The following is an 18,862-nucleotide window of genomic DNA, read 5'->3' as shown; positions in this document are numbered from 1 at the left end:
CACACAAACACACACACACACACACACAATGCAGGAATCTCAGCTAAAGCATCCATGACAGATGACATGGATCATAAACAACTCTGCCATTATCAGCCTGGCCTGGACACAGGAAGCTGCTATTAAGGGTCTGACTTCCAGTTTAACTCTCCAAGCATTGATCAAATGTTAGCACTTACTAAATCCAGGCACCCCCAGACTCTGGCACCCCAAAACCCATAACAATACTATTAAATAGCATTTGCCTTCTATGATGATGATAATGAACACTGAGTTAACACACATCCACACCATATGTTTAAAGCAGCATTATGCCACATTAACAGCCATGGCTTCCCCCAAAGAATCCTGAGAACTGTAGTTTGTTAAGGGTGCTTAGAGTTGTTAGGAGACCCCTTCTGCCCTCACAGAGCTACAGTTCTCCTAAAGGTTTATAAATCAATCTCTGTTTTCCCAGGCAACTATAGAGATTAATTGCAATTCCCTTCACAAAGCTACAAACTACAGTTCCCAGAATTCTTTGTAGGAGTCCATGACCGTTAAAGGGGCATAATAGTGCTTTAAGCACATGGCACAGATGTGATTTGAGTTCAAAGCAAGTCCAGTAATTCTTGAGATGCACCTTTCTGTGTATCTGTGAGCCTATCACAAAACCATGCCTTGGGCATATTATTTCCAATGGCTAGAAGATAGTTCAATCAGATTTTATCTTACAACACAAAATTCATCCATCTTTTTTGCTGATTCTCATATATTTTCAAAGGCAGATCCAATGAGAGTTGCTCTTTACAGGCTCCTCTGCTTATGCTCTTAACAGTAGATTGGAAAAGAGACATTAGCTTACCTGCATGCAATGAAATGCTTCACCTGCTGATTTCTATCTGGATGATGAATATAAAATCTCCAATTGATGCATAAAAACAGAGGGCATCATAGAAATCCTAGATCCCTTATTACATAGCCATGATCTGCTGAGTGATTTTGGACAAGGTATCCATTCCTTTCCCACTTATTCATACAGCTTAAAGCCAGTCTGTCTACTTGTGCCTTAAATAAAGAGAGAGGGGGGAAAGAAGGGGGGGGAGATTGTCTGCAAGGTGCAATCCAGTTTGGGACCCTAGTGGGAAGAGATGGGTCTTCAATCCTTTGTCCACCACTATGGTCTTGATCTGGATCAGGGGCTCTGCACCTGCACCGGAGGAGGAAATCTTCCACTGGAATGAATGGGATTTTTTCACCAGTGCAAATTGCAGGGGCAGCAGTCCAGTTTGGATAAGGCCCACAGCAAGGGTTAAGAGTCCTGATTCAGATTGGGATCTGGATAACCCAAACAACTGCCCCCCCCCACTCCACTGGCAATATGTGCTTTTAAAAGTTAGCTTTAAAAGATAAAGAAAACAAAAAAACCTGCAGTTAAGGGCACAGATAACATAGCTAGTATAACATGCTGTCTGGCCCTTATTAAATGTGGGGTTGCCTGACAGCGTAGTTTCATTGACAAAGCAATGAAGTAAAGAGGAGTCTTCCTTTTGAATAAGGGTACTTTCATGCATAAAAGTAAATGGGTTGAATTTATTGGCAGGACAACAAACCGGCTGTTTATTGCTGGAAGAACACTGGATAGAACCTGAAAGAAAAGTCTGAAGATGGAGCCTTGCTCTAGCCCATAATGCTCAGATTGCTGTACCACTGTGTAGCCACAGCTGCCCTCTTCCTTTCATATATGTTCTTAATAAGATCCACATAGGAAGGGCAAAGGGACCCCTGGCCGTTAGGTCCAGTCACAGATGACTCTGGGGTTGTGGCACTCATCTCGCTTTACTGGCCAAAGGAGTCGGCGTACAGCTTCCGGGTCATGTGGCCAGCATGACTAAGCCGCTTTCTGGCGAACAAGAGCAGCGCACGGAAACGCCGTTTACCTTCCCACCGGAGCGGTACCTATTTATCTACTTGCACTTTGACGTGCTTTCGAACTGCTAGGTTGGCAGGAGCAGGGACCGGGCAACAGGAGCTCACCCTGTCGTGGGGATTCGAACTGCCGACCTTCTGATCGGCAAGCCCTAGGCTCTGTGGTTTACCACAGCGCCACCCGCGTCCATACTGTGGATCAAAAATCCTGGAATATTCACGATAAATCCTCAGGATGTGAATTGTTGCACACACACTTCTTAGTTTATTTTACATGCCATAGAATGCAGCAGTATTTTACATGCTGTACAAGCCGTGCTGCAGAAAGCAAGATGGGGATTACAGTGTACACCTTTTGTGTCATTAACAACTGAATTCCTAGAAGTGAGTCTTTTGACTACAAAATCCCTTTTCCAACTTGAAAAGAATCTATTACAGCCTCTTCTCCTTCTTAATCCAAATGTCTTAACAATTTCCTCCTCCCCCCCCATCCCTTCTCCAGTGGTGTCTGATACTGTGCCAGCTATATTAGTTGTGGGTCTGTTTCCAAGCCCATTTTGAAGTGCTGGTGTTGACATTTAAAGCAGGGGTGAGGGATCTTTTTCAAGTCAAAGGGCTACATTCCTTAGAGGGCAGCCTTCTGGTGGGTGCCAAAGGCAAAAGTGGGTGGGGCAAGAAGGGGAAAAGTAGGTGGAGCAAGGGATGCGACTCTTATCTTTGTACAATATGCCATTTCAGCCATGCAAAAGTGAAATGTTTCTACATAGACACCTCTGTAACCACCATCCAGGCAAGCAAGCAAACGGCTTTCTCTACACATTTCAGTCATGCAGAAGCACCTGAAAAGGATGCATATCCTGGCCATTGAGGGGAGTGGCCTGAGGAGCGGCCTGGGGAGCAGGCATGGCTCAGAGTGAATCCCGATGACGAGATGCAGAGGCCCAGAGGGTTCTCCTCCTAGACCAGTGTGACGATGCATAAGAAGGTGGGGGCTGGTAAGCCACATCAAGCAGCTTGGTGGGCCTGATTTGCACTGTAGACTTCAGGTTCATCTTCCTTGGTGTGTATTTTAAGTTAAAGAAATAAAAGGGGGGAGACAGGTGGACATTGTGGGAGTTCTCGGCAGGCCAACAAAAGCTGTGACCTGACAAGGATCCCCACACACCAGCTATATATGACAGCTCCCCACACACCAGCTATATATGACAGCTCCCCACACACCAGCTATATATGACAGCTCCCCACACACCAGCTATATATGACAGCTCATTGCGAGCTTGATAAACTGGATTTTGGTGGTCCTATAGGGTCACTTGTCAACCCCCTGAAAGGTTACGCTTCCTGGTAGGTGGACTGTATTCAGCTTGTACCGACCCTGGTATATAGGGTGTCCTTGAGATCTCCCTTTGCCTAAAGAGCAGAAGCCATGCTGCGGAAGGCCCTGTTTGTCTCTGCCACAAAGCAGGTAATATGAGGTAGGTAGTGGGACTTCTTTCCATTGTGACACTTGATGCCACAAAATAAAATCTGGGTTTCTTCCATACTTGACATGTCCTCTAGATTAGCCATGCTTTGTTCACTCCCTTTGTTTGAGGCATCTGCATGATGACATGAACAGTTCCCTTCCATGTCTTCCCTGTTCAGCTTCCATTTTTTTCAGAGCTCAGAAATTTTGATTTACTTCACACAACGCAACAGCTGCACAATTTCCCCAGGTGCATCTGACAGATCACGCAGCTATTCTGGCCTATACAGACTGTTAACGGTTTATATATAGTGCTCCAGCAATTTCCTTCTCTATGCTCCTTCTCTCCTCTCTAGGAATCAACATCATCCTTTCAAAAATTGCTTTTTTATTCCATTTCTTTTCTTCCTCTCCTTCAGTTGCTGCAGGGAGTGGGGAATCGTGATTGGAAGTGCAGTAGCCTTTCTCAATATGCACCATGGTCCCCATGAAAATTGTGCTACACAATATTTGGTACTAGGGAAAGGGAGGCTGATCACTTAGCTACAGAATATTATTTGGATTCCAGAAGCCTAGAAGCAGATGTGCTAATCCACTTTCAGTTTAAAGCAGAACAGCAATGATTAGGTGCTGCTAAATCGTCTATGTCTAGAAGCCAGTGGCTATGTAGTGAATATGAACTTGAAAGGTTGCCTAAATGGGGGAAAGGGCTCTCCTCCACTGACTTTTCCTATGTGTCTGCCGTGCTCCTATGTAGCCTTTCAGCATTAAACAGATATCAGTGGAAGCTGCAATAGACACATGCCCTGCCTGTGGGAATCACTTTTTATCTCCTGCTGAAGTAGAAATTAAGTTCAGGGTAGCAAGCCATACTACTGTATATAATCAATGCTAGAGTTTCCTTATCTATAATTGCAGTGCGATAATAACAATAATAATAAAACCCTCAATTTTATTTTGCATAGAATCTTTTATACCAGCTAAATCCCCAATTGCCTTTACAAAAAATAAAATAAAAATAAAAATCCCACATTGCACTCACATATTGGGAGACGCTGAGTAGGTCAAGATGCTACTTTTTATTGGATTAGCTTCCTGGCAGAAATGTGAAAGCAAGCTAATTGGATCACTATCTAAGCATCTCAAACTAACATCCTTTCTATGTCTTTGGCTTTGATGTGCTAATGAATTAGCCCTCTAGCACAGTCTAACCCACCTCCCCCTCTTCAGGGTTTTGAATATTAGCATGCAGAGGAATAATAACGACAACAATAATAATAGTAAGCAGACTCTTGAAATTTCCTCCAAGTTTAGTCAATAATAGCTCAATGTATTCTAAGCATTATTAGGTGGGTGCACGCTATTTGAAATGTGGCTTTCATTCCTGCCATACAGATACCTGGCCAGCACTAGCTATTTCTTTGTTTGTAGACCACCCCACGACAAAAAGCTGTCTGGTTGGCTCACAGCATTGAAAGAACATACAACAATACAGTAAGATACAGTGCAGCATCAAAGCAATGCAAGTTTATAAAGGAATCCAAGAAAACAAAATCAGCAAAGGTACAGCATGATTTAAGCAACCTGGGAAAGTTGGCATCCAGTGGACTAAGGGTCATGATTTTGAGTTAATGCTCAGCCTTGGTCAGTGCTAGGGTACAAGAAGGAAAGCTTGTGGTCCTGTTGACCAACAGCACTGTGATTTGCGTCGTCATTACCTTGCCCACACCATACTGTCTCTCTCCCACAAAGCAATTTTCTCCACCATTTTTCTCTCAGTGGGGGATTGCTTCCAGTCTTAGGTCCTCATTGGGAGGAGGAAAATTTCAAAGAAAAATGTAGGATGGTTCAGCTTCCCCCTTTAATATTTGGGGAAGAAGCTGACAGGGCTGATGTTGTAATGGGAAATTTGGTCCTCTGTGCTTGGGCACCCTCTGTGGGTGAGGATCAGAGACACCTATTCTGCACCAACTTTCAGATTCCTGAAGCTGCAACATTGCACGAGCTAGTTTTTCATTTTGCACAGCAAAAACATAAGCAGAGTTTCTTAGACTTATATAATTGTGCACAATTTCATTGGTTGCATTTCAATTAACTGCAGAAAATTAAAGACAAACTATATATTTTTATTGTCACTATTTACTTTAAATATAGACAATAGTAGTACACAACACTGGATTGACATAATAATCATAAAACATTTTCCATTTAAAGAATTTTCAATTGATCAGTAAATAGCAGCCATGGAAGGCTGTTTTGTTTTAGTGGATTAACTCTTTGCCCCACACAATAGTACTGATTTAGATCACGATTGTGGAAAACCTGCTATTTGCATTGAAATACAATCTCCCATTCACATCAAGAGGAACTTCGTTTAGAGTACAAATAATATAACTCAGTCCCCAGATCTAGACACTTAACAAGGACTGATGGGTGGAGCAAACAGTTAAGGGTCTTCTTAAATCTATCCTACTATGGTCCAGACTAGGGCCTTACATAATGGTTTAAGAAAACCATTCATACAATTGCTTATTGCATGAATAATGTCATGCCAACCCATGGTATCGATTTTTATCATTTAGTTGGGTCTCCAAATGTTCCCCACCATCAGAGTTTAACAAAACTAGGAAAGGCTTTGGACATGCATGATCACATCTTGCATCTGTTTAAGGGATTTTTTTTAAAGCCACCTACAGGATTCTGAATTACATTTGGACCCTGACACTGGGTAAGCAGATTTAACCCTTTCACCCCTGCTCTTTCCCCAATGCAAATGCCTCCTCCAATGCTACCTGACCCGTGAAAGCCTCTGGGTCTTTTAAAGAAGTATTTTTGTCTCCTGCCTTCAACTTTGAGCCTTCTAAATTCCTGAACCAAGTGAATGCAAAAAAAGAAAGCACACTGTAAAGCTACAGCTTTGCTTCCTTCCCTTATTGTGGCCTGCAGTTCATGGATTCTTTCCACCTTGGCTAGATGCTGCTTTGTCTGTGTTAAGTTGTTTTAAGCTCTTAAGAACCAATTCTTTAATCTTTATGTGGGTTTTTCCCCATCTCTGTCAACATTACCAGTAAACTGATTCCCGATTCACATCAGTGTTTATCGTACGACATTGTAACGAGGGACAAAAGGCAACAGTTGAACAGCTCAGTGGTGAGATTCTCACTGAAGTATAAGCCATTCCCTTTTGATTCAAATGGTCTAGTGAATTCTTTAATCTTTGATATAAATCCTGGAGGGATGAGATTTCAAAGCAGAAAATGCACCTGCTTGCATTCATCACAAAAACACAAAAGGGGAAATATCCTATTCATTTAAAAATGGAGGCGTAAAACATTTCTTGATTTACTTGCTTGATGGATTCTAAATGTACGTAAGTTTGCTGAAAACCTTTTACACACGCACGCACGCACACATAAATAACCTTTAAAATGTGATACACTAGGTCAGAGCTGGCCAATACATCTTTCTGCCTGAGAATAAGGGCAACACAGTCTTCCCACATCTGACACAAGCAAGGTGTGACATCAGTTGATGGGTGGGTGTGGTTTGAGCCAAATTGGTCCCCTTCCTGGGCCAAGATTGGCCCATGAATGAGTGCAGGAACTGTGTGTATGCATGCATATTGAAGTCTAGAAAGTACTGATTTGACTTGACAGTGGGGAAATGTAGTGACATCAGGAGCCCTTTAGTGCCACTGAGGCACTGATTTTCTGCAGTAGACTGGAAATGGGCCAGTCACTGTGGTTTCACTGTAGGGAGCCTATTTCAATCCCAAAATGCCCATTGCCACAGCCGTGGGTGGTACTTTACTGTGCCAGCCATAGCAGTCCCCAAGAATATAATAGGAATAGTTCCTCACAGATTTTTTAAAAATCATCTTTCATTAATGCACACATTTTAGAGGGAGGGACATTTTGTATGAATGCACTTGCACTGTAGCACGTGTGTGCATGCGCGCGCACACACACACAAAACACTGCATGAGACTGTGGGGAATGTCAAGACCAAGACAACCACAGCAGCTGAAACAGAATGGAAGTTTGAAGCCATGTTGACATATGATGAAGTGTAAGCAGTCAACACAGATTAAAATACCACTATTCAGTGAAGAGGGGGGTGAGCGAGGCTGGATCTCTTCCACAGTTCCCTGAACGGTTGACCTATGGAATTTTTAAAACGTTGAAAGGACTCCATTAGTGCAGGGAAGTAATGGTGGCAGTGCAACCAGGAATCGCAGGGCAAGAAATGCAGGAAAGCGGAGTCTTCCTCAGCCACATGAGCATCTGCCTCATAGGTCACTATACTGCCTATACTGCTTTGCCAGTTCTTCTGTGAAAAAGCTAGCACCAGAAATTGTGTTGGAAGTAAGAGAAATTGCTACCACTAATAGAAAAGTCAGGACAGACAGTAACCCTGCTGGATCAGGCCAGCGGTCCATTTGGACCAGAATCCTGTTCTCACAGCGGCCAACCGGATGCCTATGGGAAGACCACAATCAGGACCTGAGCGCAACAGGGCTTTTTTCAATGTATCTGTGAGGGGAATAGGGGTATCCTAATAGCACTCAGTACCCTTATCAAACTACAGTTCCCATAATTCTTTGTGGGAAGCCAGGACTGTTTAAATTGCTATCACGGTGCTTTAAATGTGCATTGCGAATGCAGCCCCAAATATTATTTCCCAAGGATTCTTCGGCAGAAGCAGTATTGTATCTGAAAACTGGGCTATGATTCAATCCCTCTGATCAGCGGGGGGGGGGGGACAGGTTTTAAATGGCTGGGGCGAGTGCTATTCTGCTCTGAAGTGAGTGGATGTTTTATGTACAAAATAAATCAGCTGCTTTACTCTTTCACTCATGAAAGAGTCTATCTGTCACATTGAAGTAAAGCTGCTTCCCTTGATCCAAAGTTTGAGAAGACTTTTAAAATAGAGAGAGAGAGAGAGAGAGAGGCCAAGCCGCATGCATTTAAAGAAAAGCTGTAGAATAAATTGGAAGCGCAATGTTTGCTACTTTGCTTGCAGAGCAAAGTAGCAAGAGAATGGAGGCAATTAGGAGCAGAAAAGCCAAGGCAGGTGGTATAACCTGCTCCTTGCACAGTATTTGAATACTTTGCCTATAAATTTGGAACTCAAACCTGGAAGAACAAAAGGGGAAGCAACAGTCTTCAGAAACACCATGGATGCAAAGCTTATAAAGAGAGGCTCCGTGGCTCAGGATATCCTCAAGCTGGGAGTCCTATCACCACTCTAGAGCCAGGTGGGATGAGAAGGGAAGAGAAGCACTTTCATCTCTTCCAGCATCCCCTTCCCATTCATTTCTCCAGAGTCTGTCATCCCAAGGCAGCGAGGGAGTTGTTGTTGTTGTTGTTTATTGAATTTATATACTGTCCTCTACCTGGAGGACTCAGGGAGGTTCACATACAAAGATCACAGTATATAAAATAAAAATAAAAGCAATAACCCAATAATACCCACCCCCCGAAAGAGCCATATTTTATCAAGTCAACCAAAGGCCTGGTTAAAAAGGAACGCTTTTGCCTGGTACCTAAAGGTATATAATGAAGGTGCCAAGCGAACTTCCATGGGGAGAGCATTCCACAGACAGGGAGCCACTGCAGAGAAGGGCCGTTCTCATGTTGCCACCCTCCTGACCTCTCAGGGAGGAGGCACACAAAGAAGGGCCTCAGAAGATGATCTCAGGTAGGTTTATATGGAAAGAGGCGGTCCTTGAGGTACTGCGGTCCTGAGCCATTTAAGGCTTTGTAGGTCAAAACCAGCACTTTGAATTGGGCCTGGAAACTAATCAGTAGCCAGTGCAGTTGGACCGGGATCGGTATAATATGCTCAGACTGTCTTGCTCCGGTGAGTCATTACATCTCCATTGGTGAAAAATAATACAAAATGCACTCCCCATGAAAAGATTGTTTTAAGTGATAAATTTTAAGTTTCAGTCATTTAACTGTGATCAACTTTCTAGCTGCATTAGAATGCATCACATCAACATGAGCTTTTTTGCGGGGGTGGGGGGTGTTCCTCTGGACGTAATATACTGCTGTGCCATGCTTCTCTTTGAAAACAGTTTGCCAGAGAGGGTTTTCTTGTTTCTCATTCCAGAGCTTGTGCCTGAGTGGATTTCAAAGCCTTTCATGTCATGGGGGAAGGAGAGTCTCTCTGGTCAGAAACACTTGCCACAAGTGCAAACCTTGATCATCCTTGTAAATATCACTGGGGTTTTTCTAGGTTGCCTTGAAAGATTTGTATTAAATCCTGAGCTGATGCCGGTCACATCTTGTGCAAGCTGCTATAGGCAGAATTCAAGAGGATAAGTGAGGTGAGAATTCCTTCCCTTCCTTTGATGATGGGGGAAAGATGAGGCCTATTTCTAAATCAGCAACGGTGGGACTCGATATTCCGTTAATTAAACACAGAGTGATTTTCTCGAAGATTATAAACGAAATGCTTCAGAAGGGGAAATGGGAATTCACAGAGTTCTAGAAAACTGAGCTCCGAGGGCCTTCTCTCTCTCTCTCTCCCTTCCTTAAATCCTCAGATTCCATAAAATTATGCAAGCGTGGAAGGGAGCCCCTGACATTATACAATGCTACTTTTTATTCTGAAGTCACTCCAGCTGTGAATAAAGAAGGAAGCCCCGAAGAGGTTTTTCTTTCTCATTTTTAACCTTGGCCTCCTGGTGTGCTGCCTTGAACTTTCCACAGAGTCCCCTGTTTTGTTGGATTTATTTTGTTAGATTGAATTATTTTGCTTATCTTAAAACTCCCAGTCCTTGCAGTAAGGCTTTTTGCCTATCCCCTGGCTGCTGGCCTGTTCTGGCATCCTCTTTCTTGCTTACATTATACATTTTCGACGTGTTCCCCCTCGGTGTACACTTGCACAAAATTACATTTGAATGAATTACCAGTGCAGTTTAATCCCGTAAGAATCCTGTATGCTTGGATGGTTCCCCTAATTTTGCTGTTGGTTCCTGCTTACAGAATTGCCTGGGGAAACATCAAATCCCTTTTACACTGTCTCTTCTATATGTATATACCCCCTTTGTTGTTGTTGTTGTTGGCATCTGTCTGTATTGAGAGACAATGGGGTGTCTCACGCCTCAGGGGTGAAGTCAAACTGCTGGAGAATCACAGCACCTGCTGTGGCTGAAGAGACTAGTAGCTCATAATTGCTTCCTCCTGCATAGTTTTTGCTATGTTAGCAGCCTCAGAATTACAATTTTTCCAAGTTGCTGCCATCCCCCCTTTTTTCAGCCTAAGGCTGCAGTCCTATACACACTTAAAAAGGTAAAGGACCCCTGACAGTTAAGTTGAGTCGCTTTACTGGCCGAGGGAGCCGATGTTTGTCCGCAGTTTTTCCAGTTCATGTGGCCAGCATGACTAAGCCGCTTCTGGCGAAACCAGAGCAGCGCACGTAAATGCCATTTACTTTCCCGCCAGAGCGGTACCTATTTATCTACTTGCACTTTGACATGCTTTCGAATTGCTAGGTTGGCAGGAGCAAGGACCGAACAACGGGAGCTCCCCCCATCATGGGGATTCGAATCACCGGCCTTCCAATCGGCAAGCCCTAGGCTCTGTGGTGTAGACCACAGCGCCACCCGCGTCCCTTCACACACACTTACCTGGGAATTAATCTCAGTGGGCCTTAATTCTGTGGGCCTCAATTCTGCTTTGGAATACACAGTTAATTTGTTGTGGACTAAGCAAGGAACTGTCTTCCTAACACATTAGGAAACCTACAGATTTAACTTCCACCTTCCCTGGCAACAGCTACTGAGCAGGCAAGCCCAACCTTTCAATTTCAGAACACGGGAGAACATACTAAGGGTAATTCAATGTAATTACTGAAGTGGATAGAAAAAGACAGCCAAGCTTGGAAACGATAACTAAACAGCTCTCTTGTGTTTTGTTTGTTTTTGAGAATCCATGCAAGCGATTGATTTTCAAGTACTGGGTGCACATTTAGAGTATTCAGTCATTAACTTTCCAAAGTGTTGCAAATCAGAACGATCAATAACTTCTGTGAGTACTACTGGAAAATTTGATGAGGCAGGATAAGACTTTGTGGAGCACAGACTAAGCTCTGTGACAGATTTTATTGTAACCGTTAATATGAAACTGGACATAGAGGAAATAAGGCATTTTGTCAAATCTGAATGGTTTAATACTACTGGTTTAGAGAGTAGTATGGTTGCATCTGAATGAAAAGACACTTACATTGCAATATATGAACATCTCACAGATTTACTAATTTAGGAGATTGGTTCATTTAAGAGATTAGGCAGCAACTCAAGGGTTTTTAGTGAAATATAAAAACCGGTTTTTTATGGTGTTTGTTTTAACAGTCATTTCTAGCAGATGCATAATTTAAATTGGATATAAAATCATTTCTGTAAATACTGCAATTTTGTATCAAGTCATTATTATACTCACCATCTCAAGAGCCAGGTCTCTTATACCGCAGGAGCTTCCAGTCTATTCATCTGTTTTCTTTAGATCCAGATCTGATCCGACTTCTCCAGAAATTCTTCAAGCATCTCAGAAATGGAATCAGCTGCCATCAGCTGCTGCCACAACTTTGCTAGTAGGAAGCAGGTGAAGCAGACAAATGATAAAAGTCATACTCGTGCCATTACTCAATTCAGAGCTGATTTCATAAATGTATGTACATGAGTTGGTTGACTCTCCGCTGAAGGTGTGATCCGCCCTCCATGGGAAAAAGCATTCTGCCTGAGCATTCTGCACCTGATGCAAAACATATTCTCAGCCATGCTTGGTCTGTGATGGCTGTTTCTCACAATCAGGTTGCTACACAATATGGCAGACATCCACTGATTTCCAAGCCCACTTAGCTGACCATTTCACCCCAGTTTTGTTTCATCTGCATTTCCTTCCACTTTGTTTTAAGGCACAATCTAAAGTGCTGATTCTTACCTACAAAAAACTGCATTGTTTGGAAACAGGATATGTTCTTGCCCACCCATTGTACCCAACATTGGAGACCTTTTGGTATGCCCTACCACTTTGGTATGCCCTACCACTGCTGGAGGAGACTCTTGAGAGTCCCATGGACTGCAAGAAGATCAAACGCATCCATTCTTAAGGAAATTAGCCCTGAGTGCTCACTGGAAGGACAGTTAGTGAAGCTGAGACTCCAATACTTTGGCCACCTCATGAGAAGAGAAGACTCCCTGGAAAAGACCCTGATGTTGGGAAAGATTGAGGGCACAAGGAGAAGGGGATGGCGGAGGACGAGATGGTTGGACAGTGTTCTCGAAGCTACGAACATGAGTCTGACCAAACTGCGGGAGGCAGTGGAAGAAAGGAGTGCCTGGCATTCTCTGGTCAATGGGGTCACGAAGAGTCGGACACAACTAAACAACAACAACACCACCACTTTCACAGCAATTGGTTGGGATGCGATATAGGGCCATTTCTGTTTAGGTTATGGAGATTCTGTCCTAGATAAGTTGGTCTGGCTTGCTTTCTTTTCCATGTCAGAACTTTTTGTTTCACCAAGCTTTTAGTGTGCATGAAGGTTTTGTCTCCCCATTTTTAGGCTAACTTCCACATGTTATTCTCAGGAGGGTAGGAATTAGGTTTATTGATTGGGGGTTTCTTGTGTTGTTGTACTGGGAATAGCATTAAGGAAGGTTTTTTTTCTGTTTTCTACCACCAACAGCTACACCATACTCACTGGTGTGGGTGGAACATAGTGGAATGAGCATATGGGAAAAGTGCAATATTCCTGATAGTGTGGATACTCAATTCCGCTTGTGGCTGACAGCAGAAGAGCAATGAGTTATAATCATTTGGGAGTTACCTGTCTTAAAACAGCCTCAGTGTATGGTGACTTTTAAAGACAAGCATCTGACAAAATACTGGCAGGCAGAGCAAAAAGGCAAGTTCTTTCCATTAAGCTTGCACCATATTTATGAGCAGATAACATTTCACCCCCAAACCAAATTAAATCATTACATTAACAATAAAATGTTCACCTGCAGGCATTCAAAGCCCATTAAGCAAGACTGAATGGGAAACGGGGCTGCCCTTTAGAGCATTTCAAACACTGTTGATACGCCACTCTGCTTGTGTGCAGTATTGATTGCTTGAGTAATGAAGGGTCTTTCCGCCTATGGAAAATTCACCAAGAATCATCCTGGTACTTTGCTCCTAGGGATAATTCTGAGCCATATGCCACTAAAGAACAAAGGAAGTGCACCACATGTGGAACAGGGAGAAGGGAAAATATTAAAAATTAAATTAAGCTTTAAAATAGAAGACTGCTCACATTGTATATGCAAAAGAGATGAGGAGAGGATTTCAAAACACAATGTTAAAAAGAACTGGATATCTTTCTTCAGATATTTGTTCCGGAATCGGGACTGCTCTTGCACACATGTTTCTCACAGTGTTGGCCATTGTAAGCATCAAAATGCCACATCATTTCTCCTTGTCATTTAATACAGGATTTTTCCTTACTACAAAAAAAAGAAAAAAAGAGATGCCAGTGACATACACCAAAACACGTTGCAAGTGTTGTTCATAATCGCAGGGGGGCAGGTAATGTAATTTGAGTACAGTGGTACCTCGGGTTACATACGCTTCAGGTTACATACGCTTCAAGTTACAGACTCCACTAACCCAGAAATATTACCTGGGGTTAAGAACTTTGCTTCAGGATGAGAACAGAAATTGTGCTCTGGAGGTGCAGTGGCAGCAGGAGGCCCCATTAGCTAAAGTGGTGCTTCAGGTTAAGAACAGTTTCAGGTTAAGAACAGACCTCCAGAACGAATTAAGTACTTAAGCTGAGGTACCACTGTACTATGAACATGCATTATTTCCACAACAAAAATGCAACCTTGAAAAATGTTTATAATTTGCTCTCAACTGAGTAATATCTACGAAAAACATAACAAGACCCCTGCTGGATCAGGCCAAAGGGTCATCCACTCCAGCATCCTGTTCTCACAGTGGCCAACAAGATGCCTATCTACAAGTAGGGCCTGAGTGCAACTGTGGTCTCCTAGCTTGTGTTTCCCAGCAACTGCATATTCTAGCAACAGAAGTCGAGCACAGCCATTGTGATTTGCAGTCACTGTCATCTATCAATCTGCGCAACCCTGTCTTAAAGCCATCCAAGTTGATGGCCATCACCACATCTTGCAGGAGCAAAATCCATTATTTATTCCATTGCACTCTGTGCAATGACAGCGCTAGTTGCTGATCCATTTGTGGTATTCACCAGTCATTGGCAGATATGTGCAAATAGGAACATCACCAGTCATGAATGATCACGCAATCAGTTATTACAGAGGGGGCTCTACACTGCTTTTCACATGATAGCCCCTATTTCTACAACATGGTGGCCTGACCCTTTCAAATTCCCATCATGCAGAACCTTCTTCTCAGCCATCTTCTCATCAATAAGAACAGGAAGCCTATCAAGCAATAACTCTCACGGGAGATATAGGTACGGAAACCAACCCTCAATCAAACATAGTTCTGGCTGGGAAAAAAGCCCTGGAACCTTAGAATCACCCTCACCTTTTTAATTAATCATAACAGTAAAAGAAAACCCTACTACTCTGCAAAATTGAAGTCAATGGAGAATTTCACAGCCCAATAATAAACTGAAGGAGCAGATACTAATTATGAAGATAGTCAAAAAGAAGTCAGATGGCTTTTAATCCTGGTCCGGATACAGTATGAAGAAATGAGTGGGTGAAAAGGACTTTCAATAAGACAATATCTGATTATTTCATTACCATACGTCATTCAAAATGTAGGGTTATTTTGTCCCAAACTTCAGTATATTGTCTTTCTAATAACCTTATGTGGTGAACTCTGCAATATATTTTGATTAATATTGTAAGGGTATCAGGGGGTTGCTTGAGAGGAATCAGGCAAATGCCTCCCTGGTCTGTTGTAAAGCCTTGTTATTGGTGGTGGGGGGGAACCTTCACCATGCAGAGCACCAGTATTCCATGGCTCACTCATTCACTGGCGGAATCTGAGAGTGGGCTGTCCTTAAACCTTCCCCATCAGAGTAGTTTCTTGACGCCCAGTCTGCGCTTCCCCTCTCTGTGCGTAAGCCTACTGCACAAGGAGGGCATGGGTAACGGAGGACCTCTCTCCTCCCCTCTTTGCTCAGGCAAGGTGTCTTGGCACTGCCTTGCCTCCTCCGAGCCCTGCAGCTCCTCTCCACTGGAGGCGTGGTTACTCTCCTCCGCTGAGGAGGTGCTGCTTTCCACTATCTTTGGGGGCTTTCCCCCTCTCATCCCTGAGTCAATGGCAGTTCCCTGACAAATATATATTAATAAAAGGATAAATTGGACTATAGGGCTTTTTGAATGGCTGTTGTTGTTTTTTATTTGATGTTGTATTTATATGACATTTTTGAATTCAAGGTGGCTCCCAAGAACAACACAGCATTAGAACATATTTCAACACAGCATTAGATCATATTTCAAACAATATCAACAGCAGCAGCAACAAGCCAATCATATACGGAAAACCCTCAATGCCACCCAATGCCATTGAGGGAAAACCCTCAATGCCACCCAAAAGCCTGCTGCCATCCAAGCAGTCACTTCTTCTAAGCTTTCAACCACATGGCAGGCTGATCAGTCAGCCTCGCTCAACCTTGGATAGAATACACTTTCTTCCCCTACAAATCCCATCACTCTTGACCATTGACCATGCCTTTCAGGGATTGATGGAGAGCTTCAGGTTCCTCACACCTGAACTTCAGGATAACTGTTTTTTCACTCAAGACTGTAGATGAGGAAATATCAGCTGCAGTGAAGAAAAGTCCTAAACTGATAATGTAATTTCAACTGCATGGCCTGTTGGCACCATCTTCCTGAACCACCTCCTGCTTCAATGGCTGCACTCCTTCTCAGCGACTATTCATTCAGTAGGCTGCATGACAGGAGTGTAGATTGTGTCTCTTGTCTATGGTGGGGATGATCATTACTGCAGTGGCCTAAAGGCCCTGATGAAAGAAGCATCTTTTATGTAATGCTGCAAAGCTAGGCACCAATTTTGCCCCAGGCTCATTACTTAAATTCAAGGGGCCTGTTGACTGGACATGCAATTTTCAGTTGGATCTACCCAAAGGCAAACACACCAACGCAGGAATATATTTCTCTCTACTCATCACTACTTGTACGTGTGTATGTGTGTGTGTGTGTGAGACAAAGATAATTTTCAGTTTTGGAGATTGTGCTAGAAACTACAGTGCTGCTGGTCGCAATCTGAGTTCTGACAGCCAATTTTATAAATCACTTTAGCACAGAGAACATTATGACATTAAGCTAGAAATGTCACCAATTAAGCTGAGTATATGGAATGGAACTTTTTACAGTGTGATGGGAAGGGAATTGATTCTGTGCCACACTAGCGGGCTGAGTATCAAGACATGACTGGTAGAGGCACATGTTGTCCAATTAAATTGAGGCAATTCATTATGCAGTCAGTCGTGACCCCCACCCATTTCACACTGGGATTCCTGTTAAAGTACATTGTCTGCTTTTCATCTTACCTTTTCAGTATCTGAAACGACTACTATCTTAAACTATCTTTTTCAGGATCTAAAAACAGGATGCAAAAACTATTGGAAGCATTTCTAAAGAAGAGGGGGATATCTATTTAACAGCAAGTACATGTATTCAACTATAATGTGTAGGCCACTTTAACATGAAGTGTAGCAAAAGCCCTCAGCACTCTTTAACATCTGTGCTATTCACACCGAGGACCCATTCAAAAGTTCCATTCCATTAGGCTAACTCTCCTGGTAAGCTGAATACATGTATATTGAATAGTTCACTGAATAGAGCCATGCAGTAGGATTTTTCAGTGTCCACGATGCAGAGTAAGTAATGTTTTCAGTGGGTTGAGTCGTAACCAGTGGCTGCTAGTGGAAGAGAGAGAAGTTCTTTCTGATCCATCCTCTTTCCTGCATCCCCCCAAATACATTTCTGCACGATTTAGGGAAGGAGCAGGAGGCAGTGGCGTAGTGTAAGTTGCCAGTGCCCGGAGCAAGGCGAGGGCAGGTGGAAGGGAATGAAACAGAATATGCATGTCCATTCAACTGCCTAACAGCATCCTTGTCACCCAGGAGATCGCAGTCACAGAGATAAGATAAGAAGAGTCGTTCTGTTGTCTGGAAAGGTCACTTCCTGGTTTGCATGGAGAAGACATTTTAAATGGAGTCCAACAACAGGAGCACGCAGCTGTATTGAGGCAGCGCTGGGTATTGAAATTTTGTGCCCCTAAGAATTTTGTGCCTGGGGCAACTGTCCCTGTGCCCCCCCCCACTACACCACTGGCAGGAGGTGATATCGGAGGCTGCAGGGTAGCAGGGAAATCAAGAAGTGTCTGCCCTCGCCAGGAGTCTCTGATGGATCATTGGCCTTCCATATTCCACAGAATATGTTTCTATGAATGGAAGGGCACCTTGGATCCAACACAATGGGCCCGAGAAAGAGATGTAAAATTACTAAGACATAGAAGTATGGGATCTTTCACTGTGCAGGTATTATATGACTTCTGTCAGGAATTTTTAATATACTCCAGACCTCGACAGAGAGTATAGCAGCTTCAGGCATCCGAGCCAAAAATAATTTGGGCTTATCCCCACCTGATTTCACTGGATGTAGTTCTCCTAGGGGATAACCAGTACAGTACTGTCTGTTTCTGTTCTTAAAATGTATGTGAACAATAAAAACAAGATATGGCCTCATAAATAATCCACACACATCTACAAAACATTGTTTTGCTTATGTTCTTGTGAAGGTATCCATAAGCCATGTGATATCACTGCAGTAAAATGTGACGCATAGAACTTTTCTTAAGTGAAGTTTGCCCACATTGTAAGAAAATAGGCTTCAGATAGACACTGCTTACAGAAAGCATGGATCTTCAGCTCCTCATTCATAAAGAAAGCACATCATCAAATAGAAAGAGCCTGTACACCGCCATGCATTCATTAAACATTTGCAAGAGAAACATATATATTGGATAGCAGAGGTGTTTGAGGAGGGTAAGGCTGGCAGAAGCACAGAACCACAAATGTCTCCCTGCCACATTGCTAAATGCATTGTATAATACCTTCATTTTACCATCTGTAGCAGGTCCAGCAATTTTGTCTTGCACATCAAACCTAGTGAGTTAATCACAGCACATTTCTGTACATATATATGCATATACATATACATATATATATTCTGTGATGGTCTGTTTTAGATATCATAGTTAGAGATTCAGACTCCTTATATGTCTAATAGATTTTTTTTAATTTTACTTTACTGCTTGTATGTGAGGGAATTCTCTCCAAATATTTTGCTCTCCTAAAGTCCCCACCTGAAAAACCTCTTATTCTTTCAGTTATTACAACACAGCACAAATGAAAGATTCAAACCGTTTTAGAAGCAACAAGTCTGGAAGAATCAGGGATTTGGGAAGGAACAAA

General features: G+C 42.9%; 1 long non-coding RNA gene across 1 annotated transcript; it reads right to left on the bottom strand.

The window, feature by feature from the left end:
* Positions 1–5,962: 5,962 nt before the first annotated feature.
* LOC308597014 lies at positions 5,963–17,482 on the bottom strand. Its single transcript, XR_014012799.1, has 3 exons — positions 16,934–17,482; positions 11,821–11,968; positions 5,963–6,602 (listed from the first exon to the last, which is right to left on the bottom strand). It is a non-coding gene; the product is annotated as an uncharacterized lncRNA (long non-coding RNA).
* Between the last annotated feature and the right edge of the window lie 1,380 nt (positions 17,483–18,862).

Source organism: Podarcis bocagei (assembly GCF_964188305.1).
Source record: "Podarcis bocagei genome assembly, chromosome: 11".
In the NCBI taxonomy this organism is placed as follows: Eukaryota; Metazoa; Chordata; class Lepidosauria; order Squamata; family Lacertidae; genus Podarcis; species Podarcis bocagei.
This window is presented reverse-complemented; position numbering and strand designations above follow the sequence as displayed.